The following is a 17,865-nucleotide window of genomic DNA, read 5'->3' on the forward strand; positions in this document are numbered from 1 at the left end:
CCTTGCCCTTATAAGGGAGACAAAGAGCTATATATAAATGACAAATAAGTAATAATATATCTTACATGGAATCTTAATTACCAGCTCACCTCTTGCCCTCCTTGCCCTATTGCCTTCTAAAACAAATGTTTAATCTTACATTTTTATGTTCAACAGATGTCAAGGATCTTGAGTTTCACATTAATATTGAAAGATTTCCTTCATTTGAAAGTTTCTAAACAAATGCCTGACAACCATATATATCAAGAGTGCTTGGATGGCGTCTTCTGTCTAGCAGGGGGGCTAGGCTGGTGGCTGACTTAATTTCAGGATAAATACAACTCTTACAACCATATGAAATAAGAATCTAGCATTCCTTAAATCCTTTGCATAATTACATTTAAGCCAATATATTTAAGCTAATATATTTCATTCACTTATCATAGGTAGCCTTTTAAAAGAATAAAGCCTTTGTAAAGTGAAAAGGAACTCAGTAAAAAACAGCTTTTAAAAAGAAGCCTCTTCAGTTTACACCTCCCCCCTTTCCCCCTCCTTTCCCAGCCAGCTAGATGCTTCTCCCATTAGCTCTTCCCAACAGCTTTAGAAAATTTCCCAAAAATGCTCTCTTTTCTTCTAGCCAAGCCAGTTGCCTTTTTCACTGCTCTTGGCCTTTCAACCTTGGAAAGAAGATCTGGCTCATTTTACTGAGAGGCACATTGGTATTATTTTACTATTTACCCTTGCCTTTAATTGTGTTTTTTCAGCCTTGGGGCAGCATATGTAATTCTCCCTTTTTTATGACTTTGAGAATTGTTTTTCTACTATAAATCAATGGGGCCCCCTTGTCTTAGGAGAAAAACCTCTTGCCAAGGTTCTTTCTGCCTGGCATGAAACATTTGAAAATCCTTTTTTTTTAAGCTCATTTTTAAATACAAGCCTTGATTGCAATATATAAGCTTTGATAAAAAATGCAGGCTTATGATTAGATGCCTCATTCCCCCCTTTCAAGCTCAAGGACCTTCATCCCAAGTGTCCTTGATAGCTTGACCTTCATCATATTCCTGAGGTAAAGCTCTGTATAGGGCCATGATATGAGGTAGAGTTTCATTTGAAACCATCTTGCTAATTGTACTTCTAAAACATGAAATGATACATGGCATCATACACAAAACCATTACCACTACTGTCAAGAAAAACAAGCAAGACAATAGTATCCCTTTGAGTCCTGTGACATTAGGTAACCAATTGGTGAGCCATCCCATATCCCATCCTTCCCATGTTTGTACTGGGACATGTGCTATATTCTCCATCTTTGTGGCCAACACACGGATTGCCTCACCATTATCTGAAATGTTAAAGCAACAGGCATTCCCTGTCAAGTTCAAGACTCCACATAGGCCTCCCTGCCTGGCAAGTACATAATCCATTCCCATTTTCAGCTGCAAAATGGCGGCTCTACTTTCATCCAACTGTTGTGCAATAAGTCTCAAACTCTGGGCCGTTGCATTGGTTACAAGTTCCACTACTGCTTGCAATCGAATTATTCTGTTTAGATTATAAATAGGATCCCGTGCCCCTTGTATGAGCTCACCAGGATTCCAGGAGGCAGGATCATAATAGGCTATAATGCGCTCTGGCGGCCAATCATCAGTACCGCTCCAACTTTGGGTACTTCCTCCTGCTATATGAGAAATATCAGCATTCCTTCGTGTTCGCCTGGCCGAACTAGTGGGCATAATCCACATTGGTGGTAATACCCAACCCAAGAAACAAGTCCCACTCCATTTGGAAGGGAGCTTTTTGTATGCCCATTCTCCACATATCCACCACAACCATCGGGTCAGAGGTTTTTGGTACGTGGAGTACAGAAGGCGAAATACCAAAAGAGGTAGAGAGTTCACAGTGCAGTATGTTAGATTGCCTTTTTCTGTCACAGTTATGTTCCACACCACTTTCCATGCGTGAATAAAAGGAGGTGCACAGGGCAAGGTATTCCGAGTTCGATAGGTAGTACCGTGTGCCCAGGTATGACTATTCTTAATATAATCCCAAGTATAGTGACAATGAGAAGAGCCTATCATGGGAGAATCAGCTGCATCTGATGATTTATGTACACAGAATTCCCCTTGTACAGGTATAACTCGTAACGGTTTAGTTGAGTTCCATCCGGGGAAATTCTGTATTTCTGTTTGGTGTGGCATTTCGCTTACCATACCAATGGCATCTAATGGTATCGGTAATAAGGGCATACCTCCCTCTGAATCATCTGGCCCAAGAGAGCAAACAAGGCAATTGGTCCTATTTGCAACATTGGCTACCATCTCAGCTAAGCCTACCCACATATTGTGGTCATGGCTGAATCCATATTTAGCCAATTTGGTCAGATTCAAGGACCCTTCCCCTTCCCAAGGGATCAGGATTAATAATAAAATCATGTTGATGTCTAGTATATGCATTCCTTCCACAAAAGATTACCTTATTGTGATAGCAAATAATTATTAGCCCCAATATAATTCCCCCAGTGACAGAAATGGGGTACCACCAAGACCAAAACATATATCCCGAGGATCCCCAATGAGTAATATCTCTGATAATTGTTCCACAAGGGGGCAGTCAATCAATTGTATTAGAGAATCTTTCCGTTCACAGTCGCTGGTTCAGACGCTCCTCAAGCTTCAGGCGTGCGCAGGTCAGCCAGCTTCCAGGTTGTGGCTGCAGCAGGCCGGTCGTCAAATGTTGCCCGTGACCTAGCCCGTTCCCGGTAGGGCTAGATACAGGGGTTTTTGGAGAGAGTTAGTTTTAAAGGATTAGAGGGGTCACCTTTGCACGTCCAACTGCCTTCGGACTTCTTCAAACGAGAGTGATGAATCCAGGGGGTCACCTCAGCTACCTTCACCGCTGTTGGAGTAGAGAGCAAGACGGTGTAAGGTCCACGCCACTTTGGTGCAAGTGGATCACGTTTCCACTCTTTCACCCATACGCTATCGCCAGCCTGGAACTGATGAATCGGCTCGGCAATGCTGCACGGCGTGCGTTCGAGGGCCCACCTGTTAAGAGAAACAAAAACACGGGAGAGAGATTGCACTTGTCCCTGTGTCACATGATCTCCTATTTGTTTAAGGTCAGCTGGAATATCCTGAACAAAGGAGGGCGGTCTCCCATACAGGAGCTCAAAAGGTGACAACTTAAGTCTTTTTGTGGGTGCACACCGAACACGAAACAGTGTTATGGGTAACACATCTACCCATCCCAATCCCGTTTCCTGGGTTAATTTTGCCAATTGGGTTTTCAGAGTCCGATTCATTCTTTCAGTTTTCCCTGAACTCTGAGGCCTATATGCTGCATGCAGTCTCCATTTTACTTGTAGGACTCGACATACATCTTGTACTACTTGATCAATGAACGCTGGCCCATTATCACTTCCAATGCATCTAGGTAATCCAAACCTTGGGATCAATTCAGTGAGGAGTCTCTTAGTTACCTCTCGTGCCTTTTCAGTTCGGGTGGGAAAAGCTTCAACCCATCCGGTAAGAGTATCTACAAACACAAGGAGATACTTGAATCCCTTAGAAGGGACCAGCTCTGTGAAGTCCACAATTAGACTTTCCATGGGGACATATCCCACATGTTGAATTCCAGGAGGTTGTACTGGTCCCTGCCTGGGATTGTTTTTAGCACAAAGAACACATTTCTGTGAAATGCAAGTTGCTAATTGTGATAGATTAATAATATACAACTTCCGACTGAGACTCTCTCTGGTTGCAGTACCGCCAAGGTGAGTAGATTCATGATAATTTCTTACAATTGTGCCTGCTAGATGATGAGGTACATAAATCCTATTGTCTGGCAGGATCATCCAACCGTCCTTCATAACCGCTCCTTCCTGTTCAGCCCACTTCCTCTCTTCTGGGGTATAGTGAGGTTTAACTTCTTCTGGAACTACCTCTGGTATGAGGGCTGCTATAAATCCTCCCACAGGCTTTTGGGCTGCCTCTCGGGCTGCTTTGTCAGCAGCATGATTTCCTCTGGTTATTGGATCCCTTCCTCGTCCATGACCTTTGCAGTGCATTACAGCAATCTGTTCTGGAGCCCATACTGCTTCTAACAGGATTTCTACTTCAGGTCCATATTTCAAGGCCTTCCCGTGGGCTCCTATTAGACCTCTTTCTTTCCATAGAGCTCCATGTGCATGCAGGGTTAAGAAGGCATATTTAGAATCAGTATAGATGTTTGCCTTACATCCAGCTGCCAATTGCAGAGCTCTAGTTAAGCCTATAAGTTCAGCCTTTTGTGCTGATGTGCCAGCAGGCAAAGCTTCAGCTTCCACAACTTCCTCATTGGTGACCACAGCATATCCTGCTCGTCTGGCACCTTCATGAAGGTAACTGCTACCATCCGTATAATATACAACATCTGGATTTTTCAATGGTTCATCTTTCAGATCAGGTCTACTGGAATAAACTTCATCCATTACTTGGAGACAATCATGTGATTCCTCATCATCTACCTCTGGTAGGGGCAGCAAAGTCGCTGGATTGAGCATATTCACTACTCGTAGATGAATCCTGGGATTTTCACACAATAGGCCTTGGTATCTAGCCATCCTTGGGTTCGTTAGCCAATAACTACCCTTATATTCCATGAGTGTCAGAACAGCATGAGGTACATTCACATACATCGTCTGGCCGAAGGTAAATTTATCAGCTTCTTTGACAAGGCTTGCAGTGGCCGCTACTGCCCTTAGGCATGGAGGCCATCCTTTTGCTACTGAGTCCAATTGTTTAGACAAATAAGCTACTGGGCGGTTCCAACTTCCTAATCTCTGGGTCAGGACTGCAGCTGCAATCCCATTCTGTTCATGTACATACAGCTGAAAGGGTTTTTCTGAATTAGGCAATCCAAGGGCTGGGGCCTCCATAAGTCGTTGTTTGATAACTAAAAAGGCTTGTTTCTGCTCAGGTCCCCATACGAATGGGTCCTTTTCTGCACCTCGAGTGCTTTCATGTAAGGGCTTGGCCAGACTGCTGAAATCAGGTATCCATAGTCTACAAAACCCTGCTGTTCCCAGGAATCCTCTAAGTTGTTTTCTTGTGGTAGGTTCCTTGATAAGGCAAATAGCTTCTTTCCTCTCTGGTCTCAATGCTCGTTGTTGGTGTGAGATGTCAAAGCCCAAATATTTGACCTTTTCTAAACATAACTGTGCCTTTTTCTGGGAAACTCGGTAGCCAGCTTCCCAGAGCAAGTGGAGCAGTTCCTCTGTCCCTTCTTTACAGGTATTAAAATCCTTTGCCGCTAATATAAGGTCATCTACATATTGCAGAACCACCTTTTCTCCCGGTATTGAGGGGTAACTTGTTAGATCCCTCGCCAAGGCAGTGCCAAATAAAGTTGGGGAATTTTTAAATCCCTGGGGCAATCTTGTCCAGGTTAGCTGGCCTTTTGTTCCTGTCAAAGGGTCTTCCCACTGGAAGGCAAATATAGGTTGGCTCTGTGGTGCCAGCCGGCAACAGAAGAATGCATCTTTCAAGTCCAATACAGTAAAAAATGTTGCTTCTGGTGGGATCAAACTCAACAAGGTATATGGGTTTGGTACATTTGGGTGCAAGGTCTCGATAGCCTGGTTTACGAGCCTCAAGTCCTGCACTGGCCTGTATTCATCTGTCCCAGGTTTTCGAACAGGCAAAAGGGGTGTGTTCCATTCTGATTGGCAAGGCTTAAGCAGACCATATTTTAATAGGCGGTCCAAATGTTTCTGGATGCCCTCTGCTGCTCGCCGGGGTAAGGGATATTGCTTTACAGATACGGGGGTAGCCATAGGTTTTAGGGTTACTACAATTGGAGCTATATTCTTAGCCATTCCTGGTGGGCTATTTTCGGCCCATACTCCTGGTGGCACCTGTAGAGTTCGGAGGAGCTTGTTTAATTCTGTATCCAATGTGGGTTGGACTTGCAGGGCTGACATTAGGCGCCATGATTGTTCCTTAGGTACTGAGAGGGTAATTATTCCTGCTGCTTTTGATGGCAGTTTCATTTCTGGACCTCGAGGAGTGAAGGTGATTTGGGCCTGCAATTTGGACAGCATATCTCTGCCTAAGAGAGGTATTGGACACTCAGGTATATACAAAAACTGATGGGTTAAACGATGTCCCCCAATCTGGCATTCCAAAGGTTGGAGGAAAGACCTCTTAGCTGACTGTCCAGTGGCACTTTTAATGACTACACTTTTGGATGCCTTTTTCTGCAATAGTTCTGGGAGTACTGAGTATTCAGCCCCAGTATCAATCATAAAGTCTATTAAATGGCTCCCTAATTGAATCGTGACCGTGGGCTCCTGGAAGCCTAACTTTATGGAGTCCGGTCGTTCCTAGTCTTGAGTAAAATCCTCTTCTGCCAGTCCAATGAAATTGTCTCTATTCTGTCCTTGTCCTGGTCTCTGATATCTTCCATTTCGGATCATTCCCCGTCCCCGTCCCTGGTTTCTTGGGCCGGAGCCTGGGCCTGGGCCTGGGCCTGGGCCTGGGCGTACTTCTTCCAACCTCAGGGGTTCAGGACACTCCCGCTTCCAATGACCCTCCTTCTTGCAATTTGCACATTGATTCCTTCCCAGTGGTGGATTCCTTCCTCGCCCTCTCCCTCCATTTAAGGGGCGGTGGTCTTGCTTCACTGCTGTGGCTAGCATTACCATCTTTTCCTTCTGCCACTTCTTCTTCTCTTGCTTCTCAGCCTCATCCCTATTCTGATAAACTCGGCGTGCAATGGCCATAATTTGGCTCATCAGCATCCCTTCCCATCCTTCTGATTTCTGAATTTTCTTACGAATATCAGAAGCGCACTGGGCCACAAATGTAGCAGTAATCATTCTGCTGTTTTCAGGGGCTTCAGGGTCAAAAGGAGTCCATATACGATAGGCTTCTTGCAGCCTCTCTAAAAAGTCTCCTGGACTCTCATTTGGTTTCTGTTCTACTTCTGAGACTTTAGACATATTAGTGGGCTTCTGGCATGCCCTGCGGATACCTTGCACAAGCGTCTGGCGGTAGGTGGTAAGTCTGGCCAGATGAATTCCATTGTTTGGATCCCAATTAGGATCTTCCAAGGGAAAGTTATCTTGGAGATGACGGTCAATATTAAAAATATTTCCCACTCTGGCCTGCTCACGCAAATATATCTGTGCCTTTTCAATTATGTCTCTCCTTTCCTCAGTGGTGAAAAGAGTATTTAGGAGCTGGCGACAATCTGTCCAAGTAGGGCTATGAGTATTTACTATTGAAGTCACCAAGTCCATCATAGCCTGAGGTTTTTCTGCAAAAGATGGGGTGTGTGTTTTCCAATTCATCAAATCTGTAGTTGTGAATGGAATATATTGCAGGGTCGAAGTTCGAGGTGGCCGTGGTCCGGGTTGCCCGTTAACCAGCGCAGGCTCCTCAAGTGCATCAAATACTCTTCTAAGAGGGGCTACTACGTGATCTTTCTCTTCGCTTTGCTCTAGGGGCCTCAAATCATAGGGGATGGTATTTGTCCCAAGGCGTTCTTTTAGCAGCTTTATACGCCTGGCTGTATTGCTTGCTGACCGATTAAGGTCTCCCTGTAACTTCTGTAATAATTCTCTAGGACTTGGATGTACAGGGGTTTGGGGTGGGCAATCAGTTGTTCCACTAAAGGAGACTGTAGATGCAGGTCTATTAGGAGTCACAGGTGGAATAACCACTTCTGCTTGGGCTTTATTATAGGACTCCAATGCCTCCTGAAGATATTTATCATAATCTATCAAGGAATCAAGCTCTGTGACTCCACTCCCATTATTCATTCCACTTTCTTGCCTTGGGGTTACAACTGGCGGAGTGTTTGAATTAAGCTCCCTTCGATGTGGAGCATAGGGTGGAGGTGGAAGCACCTCTTCCTCTGGTCCCTCAAAAATGGGTTTGAGTTTATTTGGCAAGATTCCTTTCCTAGCTTCAGCTTTTACAGCCAATAATTTGCATCGTTTGACTTTGCATTCCCTTATCCATGGAGGATTTTTATTTAATGTGCTCAGCCAGGAATCTATATATGGAAATTGTTCTGGGCACCCTCCAGTTTCTTTGGCGATATTAGACCAAAGTTTGCTTACTAAATTTATATCAAAAGTTCCCTGAGATGGCCATTCAGTATTTTGTTTCGGCCATTCTAGTTCACATAACGTTCTCAAGCGCTCTGGCGTCATTTTGACTCCATATGCCCCTGAGAAGGCTTTCTTAAAATTATTTAACATACACTCAAGAGGTGTATTTTCCCCCTTTGAACCCCCAACTCCCATTGTATGGCCCTGTGAAGTATCCACTCAGTCACTCACACACACGCTTTGTGGGTTTCCTTGCCTAGTGAAGTCGCCTTACTAGGAACCGAAGTACTGCCCACTCCACACTCAGGTCAGCTACAGATTGCTCTGTACTTTCTCACACATACAATGCGCTAGATACTTCACCACACTCTACCTCCCAATTTTCCCTTTTCCTCCACCAGACCAACATCTGATGTACCCAACCACCTAGCGTACTCAGTTTCCCCTTACTGAGACGCAGAAGTTTGATCAAGACTTCTCTTCCTCCCAATTAATTGGAGGGCCAAAAATCCCTTTGTGCACTTACCCTTGGTTGGTTCCCTGTTTCCCCCGGTCCGTCGCCGCCAGTGAGCAGGGTATCAGACAGACGAATCTTCTGCGTTCCCCCTGGAAAAATTTACCAGTGCGCGCTGGGTAAGCAGTGGTCCTCTCTCTTGTACCCTGCCCAGTAGGGCGAAGGGGCTGCGTTCCAGCAGACCACTTATCCGAGTCACGGCACCATAAAATGTAGCACCCTGCTTGTGGTTAACGCTTAGCTGGAATGAAATATTCAACGCAGCAATAGAGAAATTAAAATAATAATTTATTTGTCAGACAAATAAATGAGAGGCTCAGTGGTATATGGTTACCAAGCTCTGGCCTGGCCTCTTGCCATCCTGGCCAGTACTTATATTCCCTTAATCCAGCCCCCTTTGCTCCTCCTGTGGCTGCCTCTGTCCAATCAGCCTGGTTGAAATTCCTATTGGCTGTTTGGTAGAACCAATCACAAAAGATACACCCACAAAAGATACACCCACTTCCTTGCCCTTATAAGGGAGACAAAGAGCTATATATAAATGACAAATAAGTAATAATATATCTTACATGGAATCTTAATTACCAGCTCACCTCTTGCCCTCCTTGCCCTATTGCCTTCTAAAACAAATGTTTAATCTTACATTTTTATGTTCAACAGATGTCAAGGATCTTGAGTTTCACATTAATATTGAAAGATTTCCTTCATTTGAAAGTTTCTAAACAAATGCCTGACAACCATATATATCAAGAGTGCTTGGATGGCGTCTTCTGTCTAGCAGGGGGGCTAGGCTGGTGGCTGACTTAATTTCAGGATAAATACAACTCTTACAACCATATGAAATAAGAATCTAGCATTCCTTAAATCCTTTGCATAATTACATTTAAGCCAATATATTTAAGCTAATATATTTCATTCACTTATCATAGGTAGCCTTTTAAAAGAATAAAGCCTTTGTAAAGTGAAAAGGAACTCAGTAAAAAACAGCTTTTAAAAAGAAGCCTCTTCAGTTTACACCTCCCCCCTTTCCCCCTCCTTTCCCAGCCAGCTAGATGCTTCTCCCATTAGCTCTTCCCAACAGCTTTAGAAAATTTCCCAAAAATGCTCTCTTTTCTTCTAGCCAAGCCAGTTGCCTTTTTCACTGCTCTTGGCCTTTCAACCTTGGAAAGAAGATCTGGCTCATTTTACTGAGAGGCACATTGGTATTATTTTACTATTTACCCTTGCCTTTAATTGTGTTTTTTCAGCCTTGGGGCAGCATATGTAATTCTCCCTTTTTTATGACTTTGAGAATTGTTTTTCTACTATAAATCAATGGGGCCCCCTTGTCTTAGGAGAAAAACCTCTTGCCAAGGTTCTTTCTGCCTGGCATGAAACATTTGAAAATCCTTTTTTTTTAAGCTCATTTTTAAATACAAGCCTTGATTGCAATATATAAGCTTTGATAAAAAATGCAGGCTTATGATTAGATGCCTCAATATGGCAACCCTAATTTCCATTTGTACTGAATTTGATAGCACCATGGTCGCTGTTCCCAAACATTTACAACATTTACATTTACAACATTTACATCTCACACCAGAGTCACTGCTCATTTGGTAAAATAATAATAATAATTCTCCACTGCTGTTCTTTAACTATAGTGCTCCGCAGGCAACATTTTGGACAGCCTAATATCTAATAATACCTGGAGGTACTGAACAGTAGAGGACAGAAGATGCCGAAAAGGACAGAAACAACAGAATGACACATGGCTTTGTGGGGATCCTGATCTGACTCAGGTGGGGAGGGATTATTGACATTGTGTTTTGCCTCTGGAAGGGGGAGGAAGACCCTCAAATCACCAAATTTGCCTTGTTATTCAGCCCATACAAAGAACTGATGCACACCCACACCCACACACCAGTATTTAACATGTTTCTGTTAAGAGACTCATTGACAGACATCCAAATTCATCACCCTTTATTTGTCTCGCTTTGGAAACTCCTACCTTCTAACTCCTTTTTGCCTCCAACAAAAAAACACACTAGGTTATTCTTCAAAACTGCTTCTTATTCTTTGTGTTATGCATAAAGGATTAGTAATTAGTAATTTATTAAAAGTATCAATAGACTAAGCCATGAAATCTTCCAAATGTTAAGAAAGTTTCCTTTTACTATATAGCCATAACTTTAAAGTTGTCTTGGGACAAGTCATTAAAAATATACAGGGGAGTAGGGAAGGTTATGGATCATATTCTCCCCTTCTGGGCGAAGTGTGCTCATCCTATTCAACCATTAATTTACATCTACTGGACTCTAGATACTCTTCCACAGTCCTGTTATATTCTCTTATCTCTCACTCCAGTAGCAATAATACTGATTCACTGAGCACTGAAGCACACTTTCGGTTATAGCTGAAACAATTTACCTTTTTAGACTCAGGAACAAATTGATATAGTTGGCAAAATTTGTGAGAATCTTTCTTATCTTGAGCAAGCAAGTCAGGTTTGTTGGAGCAGATGTCCGAGCCCTGGAATCCAGAGAGATCAAATACCAAAAGGAGCTTTTAAAAAGAAGATGAACCACCACAACAGTGCCTTACAACCTCATTATAGCTTGGTCCGAATGGGTTAGCAAGACATTCATTTTCTATGTTGGCATTTAAAACAGTCTTAAGTTGGAAAAGTGTTTCTACAACCACTGGCAGTTCATGGCCTATGTAAATTGTGATAGTTGGTCAACTGTACTTTATAGTGTGTGTGTGTGTGAGAGAGAGAGAGAGTGAGTGAGTGTGTGTATGAGTGTCTGTATGCTATACATGCATGAGTTGTCACTACCATGAGCCCCAAAAGGCCAAATCTGTGCAGTTTTGGTGCATCTGTATTGCATGTACAAATATCTCCAATGATATTAATGATGTCACAAGACTTTATCAGGTCTTTTGAAGGCATAGTGTGATATCACCTGTGCTGTGCAGGTTTCAGTCCTCCCTCTTCTCCTTGGGTGCTGTCTGATGATGGCAGCCGAGCTTTGCAGTACACAACACTGTACAAGCTGTTGCTGTCCAAGTTGCGTTTCGCATGGTTATATCACATGTTCACAACACACCAGGAATCATGGGGTTTGAAACAACAGGCCCGACAGATCACTCCCATAGATTTATTTATAGTCCAACATCACACAAATTATTTAATTTCCGTTTCTACAGCAACCATCAGAGGAAATCAGGCTGGTGAATATTACCAGTATCACCACATATACCGTACTGTAATGTATTCATAAAGCAATGTTAAAGTACAAAGTCCAATTCATTCCTTTCGAGCATTTGTAGTTCTACAAGGATAGATCAGTGATGAATATGGTATCACTTGTTAAGGCATATGCAATAAACTTGGGCTCAGTATCTTGAGACTACAGTTAACATTGTGGTTTTATTAATTGGCAGTTACAACTAGTTTTTGCAAAACAAAAAAAATTCATTCCAGTAGCACCTTAAAGACCAACTAAGTTAGTTCTTGGTATGAGCTTTCGTGTTGGTCTTTAAGGTGCTACTGGAAGGAATTTTTTTTGTTTTGACTATGGCAGACCAACACGGCTACCTATCTGTAACTAGTTTTTGCAAGACCTTCTTCAGCCACTCTGGTCTCTCTCTCTCTCTCTCTCTCTCTCTCTCTCTCTCTCTCTCTCTCACACACACACACACACACACACACTTGGGATCTTCTGTAAACTCCCATCCTGATGTTTCTTGTAAGGAAATGTATCTAAATTACTACAATCAGTATGGTATGCATGTCTATGTGTCACAAAGAGATACCAGTTACCCATGAAATGTGTTGCTGGGACTCTAGTTAAGAGAACACTTCATGTTTCAAGGTATCAGATCCCCATCAGGCCTGCATTAGATGCTCTCAGAAACACATTCAGCTCACAAGCACAATGTTGAAGATTGCTGACTTTGGTGACAACCATGTGATTCTCATAATATCTAGTCTCGACCCCATACATTATGGCGGTACTCCAAAGTGCTCTCCCTCTGTTCAAGACTCCATGATGTATTTTATGGGCTTACCAACTAGAGTAGGGATAGAGAAACTGGCTTGTTGGAGTTGGAGTTGAACAACATCTGGAATGCCACTGCTTCCCCATCTTGTGTGGAATGTCTCTATACTAGTGCTATGCTTTTCCTTGGTTTGTGTCAGTGGAAACATCGGTGGGTGATACAAACATCATAGCTGTGAAACCAGCAATGAGAGTATACAGCTTTTGGTCGCAGCCACATAGCCCCAACTATGTGTGACCCAGTTTTCAGTGGAATAGTGGGGGGGGGGGACGGGGACAAAATTGCAACCCTCAACCAGATTACCAGAATTTTCTCAGAGTCGGAAATTTTCTTCATTTAATTAATAGTATTTTAAAGCTTCTTTTCTGGGCAAGCCCATGCAAAGCAGTTTACAGCACATAAGACCCCCCAGCAATGAGTGAGTAGTTAACTATCAATAAACAAATTGGTGAAAACAAAACACAATGATACAATCCAGCCAATGAAGCAATCACATAGCTGGAAGTCTAGTATAAAAACACATGTTTTCAGAGCCTTCCAAAATCGCTTTGGTGTAATAACATGATGCAGATCTGAAGCAAGAAAATTCCAAAGCCATGGGGCCACCACAAAAAAGCCCGTTCTCTTGAGGCAACCCACAAACTCATTTAGGTGGTGAGCACTTAAAGCGAGCCTCTGGTGCTGATGTCAGTTTGTGGGCAGGAGGTTTTTTTGGTTGCAGAACAAGTTTCTGCCTGTAGTGTTCACCTAGTGCAGTTTTTTAGTTGAAGATAAATGCAAGAAAGGAGGGCGAGCCATCTGTGTAGGACGTTATTGCTGCAAACACACGAACCTGTATTTGCTAAAGATGTCTTTCTTACCTCCCTGACCACAAAAAGAAATGATTGTTTCAGGTAGCTGTGTGTACAAGAACGTCCTTTTTCTCTCTAAATACCATCAACAACACTTTCAAGTGATTTACTGTACCTTGTAATTGGTTTGCAGAATATGAATATTTTACTGCCACTGTGACAAGTCTCCACAGCATCCATAATAGTGGCATTCAGCAGGACATGATTAATTAGTTTTATGTTTTGCTCTGTTGTGAAGTAAAATGGTTCAATTTTTAAAATATATTATTCTGCCACAGAGAATGTACAAAAGGAGTATGTCACTGTAGGTCCAAATGTGTGGCTTCCTTGGTGAATCCAAACTAAGTCAGTCGATCCCATATGGGCTCCTTAGGGTGGAAGGAGGGGACACAGAAAATAATCATAGAATCATAGAATTGTGGAGTTGGAAGGGTCAATGAAGTTCATATAGTCCAGCGCCCTGCAGTGCAGGAACCCTTTTGCCCAATGTATAGGCAGGCCTCCTTCCTCTGTTGTTTCATGTGTTTATTTTAAGTGGTTAAGTCCTATGGGTTACGCACCTGTTATGACTGTTCTTTGAAATGTGCTGCGTACATAAATGATGCTCATATTTTGCATGTATGTAAGGCCTGGTTGTGTGAGTTGGCATACTGGCTGAGTTGGTTCATACATGCACTACAGAGGCAATTCAGTGTGAGCCAGGCTGCATACATGATAGTGGGACATGGATGCATGCCCCAGTTGCCAATCTACACAATGGGGATACCAACAACATGTTTCAAATTGTTCTGAACAGGGTGGTGGGATATTCGGAACACTGATAATTCTGTGTGAGTTACTGGTCGTATGTAGAAATTACATACAGCATCTTTTTGTGGTTTGTGTCTAGTTTGAAAAACCATTTTTATTTTATGTAACTGCAAAGTATTTCACTCTAAGAATGTCGGGGGCAAGTACATAAACCCCCATTCAAGTGTGTTCTATAAAAACAGCTAATACTTCCATTAGTGTAATTGCATTTTCCAAATAATAATGAATGTTCAGCTGACACTTCAAGATGTTGATGACTAACCAGGGAAAACATTTATGTGCAAAGCTCTTTTCCTGATTTTACAGTCTAATGTTTCTCTATGCTTGGTCTTTCCTTCCTTCCTATGGAATCTTCTTAATAGATATAACACATATTTCCTCACCATGTGTTTTCATTGCTACTCTCTTCTGTAGCTGTACTTCATATGGCCACATATCCTCCTGTCGCTCCTACTTTTATGCTGGAATGCTGCTCTCTTGGGTCAACACAGCCTCCTTAGAATGTATCAATTCTTGGAATTCTAAAACACCTTTGAGAAGTAAGCAGTTGGTTCCTTTGTTCCTTTATCTGCAGCATTAGGTGCAGGCAGCCATTTTAAAAAGTGCATCTCTCCACAGTGGGAAGCGATAACAGCGGGGGGGGGGGGGAGGAACATCTCATGAGGAGAGCAGCACATGCACTCATTGTTATTGTTGTTGGAAAGGTACAATTGTGTAGACATAGTGACTGTGAGGCTGCAAATGGGATTGCTACAGAAATTTGTCTGAATAACTTGTACTATTAACATCCCTTTAGGAATGCTAAAAGCTGATGAAGAGGAAACAGACTGACTTTGCCACCTTGCTTTCTCCAGTTCCAGCTCAGCATCAGAATAAGTAGATTGTTGCCCACAAAAGCTTGTGCTTGTAACAAAAACTTGCAGCAAAAAGCTCATTATAAACTAGTCTCAAGGTGCTGTCAAATACATTTATGTTTTGAAGCATAAACTATTATTTGAAACCATAGTCTGAGGACAGTTTGTAAACAGTGGGTTTGGAGGTTATTCCTAACCCTACTAATAGTTTTATTATTAGTGTATCTTTATATATTATAAATACATGCATATACATTTATATATTACATTTATATTATAATATATTGTAATTATATGTCAGACTTCAGGGAATTAACTTCCTCCCCCCTTTGGCAGTAGATAAGCAGAACAAAGGAAAAGGAGTCTCCTTACCAGTTAGAAACTTTAATAATCACAGTGAGAGAACAAATAATCCCCTTCCTAGGAACGGTGGTGCTCCCAATTAAGGGTTCCACCCACTTCCTCCCTAGTCACCCCTGTCACTACCGCATCTTGTCACCTGAGCTTGTAACCACTGTGCTTTCTGTGTTTTCTGTTCTGCCACTTTCTGAGCTCTTCTTGACCTTGGGGAGAGCGGAGGAATGCTTTCCAGAGACAGTGAATCTGTTAATTCTCTCTCTCCCGGTGCTTCTTCTCCATCCAGTATTTCCCAGCATCTGCCTTCTGAACTATGTCCCTCTGCAAACCAATGTTCCAAATCTATACTGTCCTCCTGCTCCTGGGAAGATTCAGGGGGAGGGGGAGGGGGTGGCTCCCACCATTCCTCCTCAGTGCAGCCCTCCTCAGCAAGGTCTCTGACATTATATTATCTAATATAATAACAAATCTAATAATCTAATTTACCATCTAAATTATGTTTAGCGCAACATGGAAATTAAGGGAAGTGGAATACACAAGGAGGGAGGATGCAAAGATTGAATGCATTAGGCCAACAAGAGCTCTCCAAACTCATCCGCCACTTATTTTTTTTGCTATGAAGAATTAATGAAGGCAATCCTGCAGTTGAATTCACAGTTCTGTAGCCCATGGCAGGGATTCATTGAGATCTATGAAATGATGGTATTAAAATACCAGTCTCCTCTAGCTATAACAAGTTTCATGAAGTTAAGTGAAATTATTAAAGACTCAGTCATAAAGCAGCAAATTTGGAGCTGAAACCTGGATTCAATAGATTCCGTTGTCCCACTAGCATGTATAAGGGCGCCGCTTAACTACCCTGAAACCATTGTCATACGTGTGAAACAAATTCCCAGCTTATTACTTTCAAAGAATCAAGAATGCAGTGTTGAAATGTATTTTCTTTGTCTTCTTTGAAACATACCACTTCATATGTACTTATAGCAATAGTGTATTTGTCTGTAAGGAATGAAGGTAAGATTGGAAGCAATTCAGTGCAAGGGAATATTAACATTTTGGAGGAGGAGGAGGAGGAGGAGGAGAAGAAGAAGAAGAAGAAGAAGAAGAAGAAGAAGAAGAAGAAGAAGAAGAAGATGATCAACCTCTTTGCAGATAGGCATCAGGCTAATACAAAAAGAAGAAAAGCAAATGAAGACCATGAACACAGAAAAGGACTACATTTTTAAAATTACTGAGTTGTATGTAGAATGTGGGACAAAATCTAGGAGAGAGAGGAAAAGGTTGAGCTTTCTCTGGTTTTTAGTATTATCATGACTGAAGGAACTTCATGTAATTATTGGCCACTTGGTTGGTAGAATGCATATTTTCTATCCTGTTAGAGCAACCCCAGTGAATAGGCTTGTTTAACCCAGTAGGGAAAAATAACTCAGTAGAGAACTAGAAGGAATGAACTGAAGCTTGTTGTGCTGGGAGCTCAATAATATATAACCTTGATCACATCGTCCAGTACATTGATTGATAAAAGCAATGTTCGGACTAGTTGACTAGGAAGTTTTCAAGCAAGAATCCATACCCTCCAACATTTCTCTGATGAAAATAGGAACATCCTAAGGAAAAGCGGGATACTCCGGGATTAAATCAGAAACCGGCACAGCTTCTGTAAATCCAGGACTGTCCCTGGAAAAGAAGGACATTTGGAGGGGCTGTCAATCTGAGCAGAAAAGGAATGGCTAGCCATGCATTCTGCAGCTATTTGAATTGCCCATGGGTTTCACTTTCTTGCCCAAGGCTCTGGCAAGAGAGATTTATGCAGTGAAGCAAGCTTCTGAGCACAAAGCCATTGCAGAACCCGGTGTGCATCTGAATAACAACAACAACAACAACAATTTATTATTTATACCCCGCCCATCTGGCTGAGTTTCCCCAGCCACTCTGGGCTGCTCCCAATCAAGTGTTAAAAACAGTACAGCATTAAATATTAAAAACTTCCCTGAACAGGGCTGCCTTCAGATGTCTTTTAAAGATAGGATAGCTGCTTATTTCCTTCACATCTGAAGGGAGGGTGTTCCACAGGGTGGGTGCCACTACCGAGAAGGCCATCTGTCTGGTTCCCTGTAACATCACTTCTCGCAATGAGGGAACCGCCAGAAGGCCCTCGGCGCTGGATCTCAGTGTCCGGGCTGAACGATGGGGGTGGAGACGCTCCTTCAGGTATACTGGACCAAGGCTGTTTAGGGCTTTAAAGGTCAGCACCAACACTTTGAATTTTGCTCAGAAACGTACTGGGAGCAAATGCAGATCTCTCAGAACCGGTGTTATGTGGTCCTGGCGGCCACTCCCAGTCACCAGTCTAGCTGC

The 17,865-nt window shown here is 42.6% G+C and overlaps 1 long non-coding RNA gene across 1 annotated transcript; it reads left to right on the forward strand.

Moving 5' to 3' along the window:
- Window positions 1-14,682: 14,682 nt before the first annotated feature.
- Window positions 14,683-16,914, forward strand: LOC310825734. The gene is made up of 3 exons (XR_014555497.1): window positions 14,683-15,000; window positions 15,093-15,172; window positions 16,012-16,914. It is a non-coding gene; the product is annotated as an uncharacterized lncRNA (long non-coding RNA).
- The last annotated feature ends 951 nt before the right edge of the window (window positions 16,915-17,865 follow it).

Source organism: Podarcis gaigeae, assembly GCF_964106915.1.
Source record: "Podarcis gaigeae genome assembly, chromosome: 10".
In the NCBI taxonomy this organism is placed as follows: Eukaryota; Metazoa; Chordata; class Lepidosauria; order Squamata; family Lacertidae; genus Podarcis; species Podarcis gaigeae.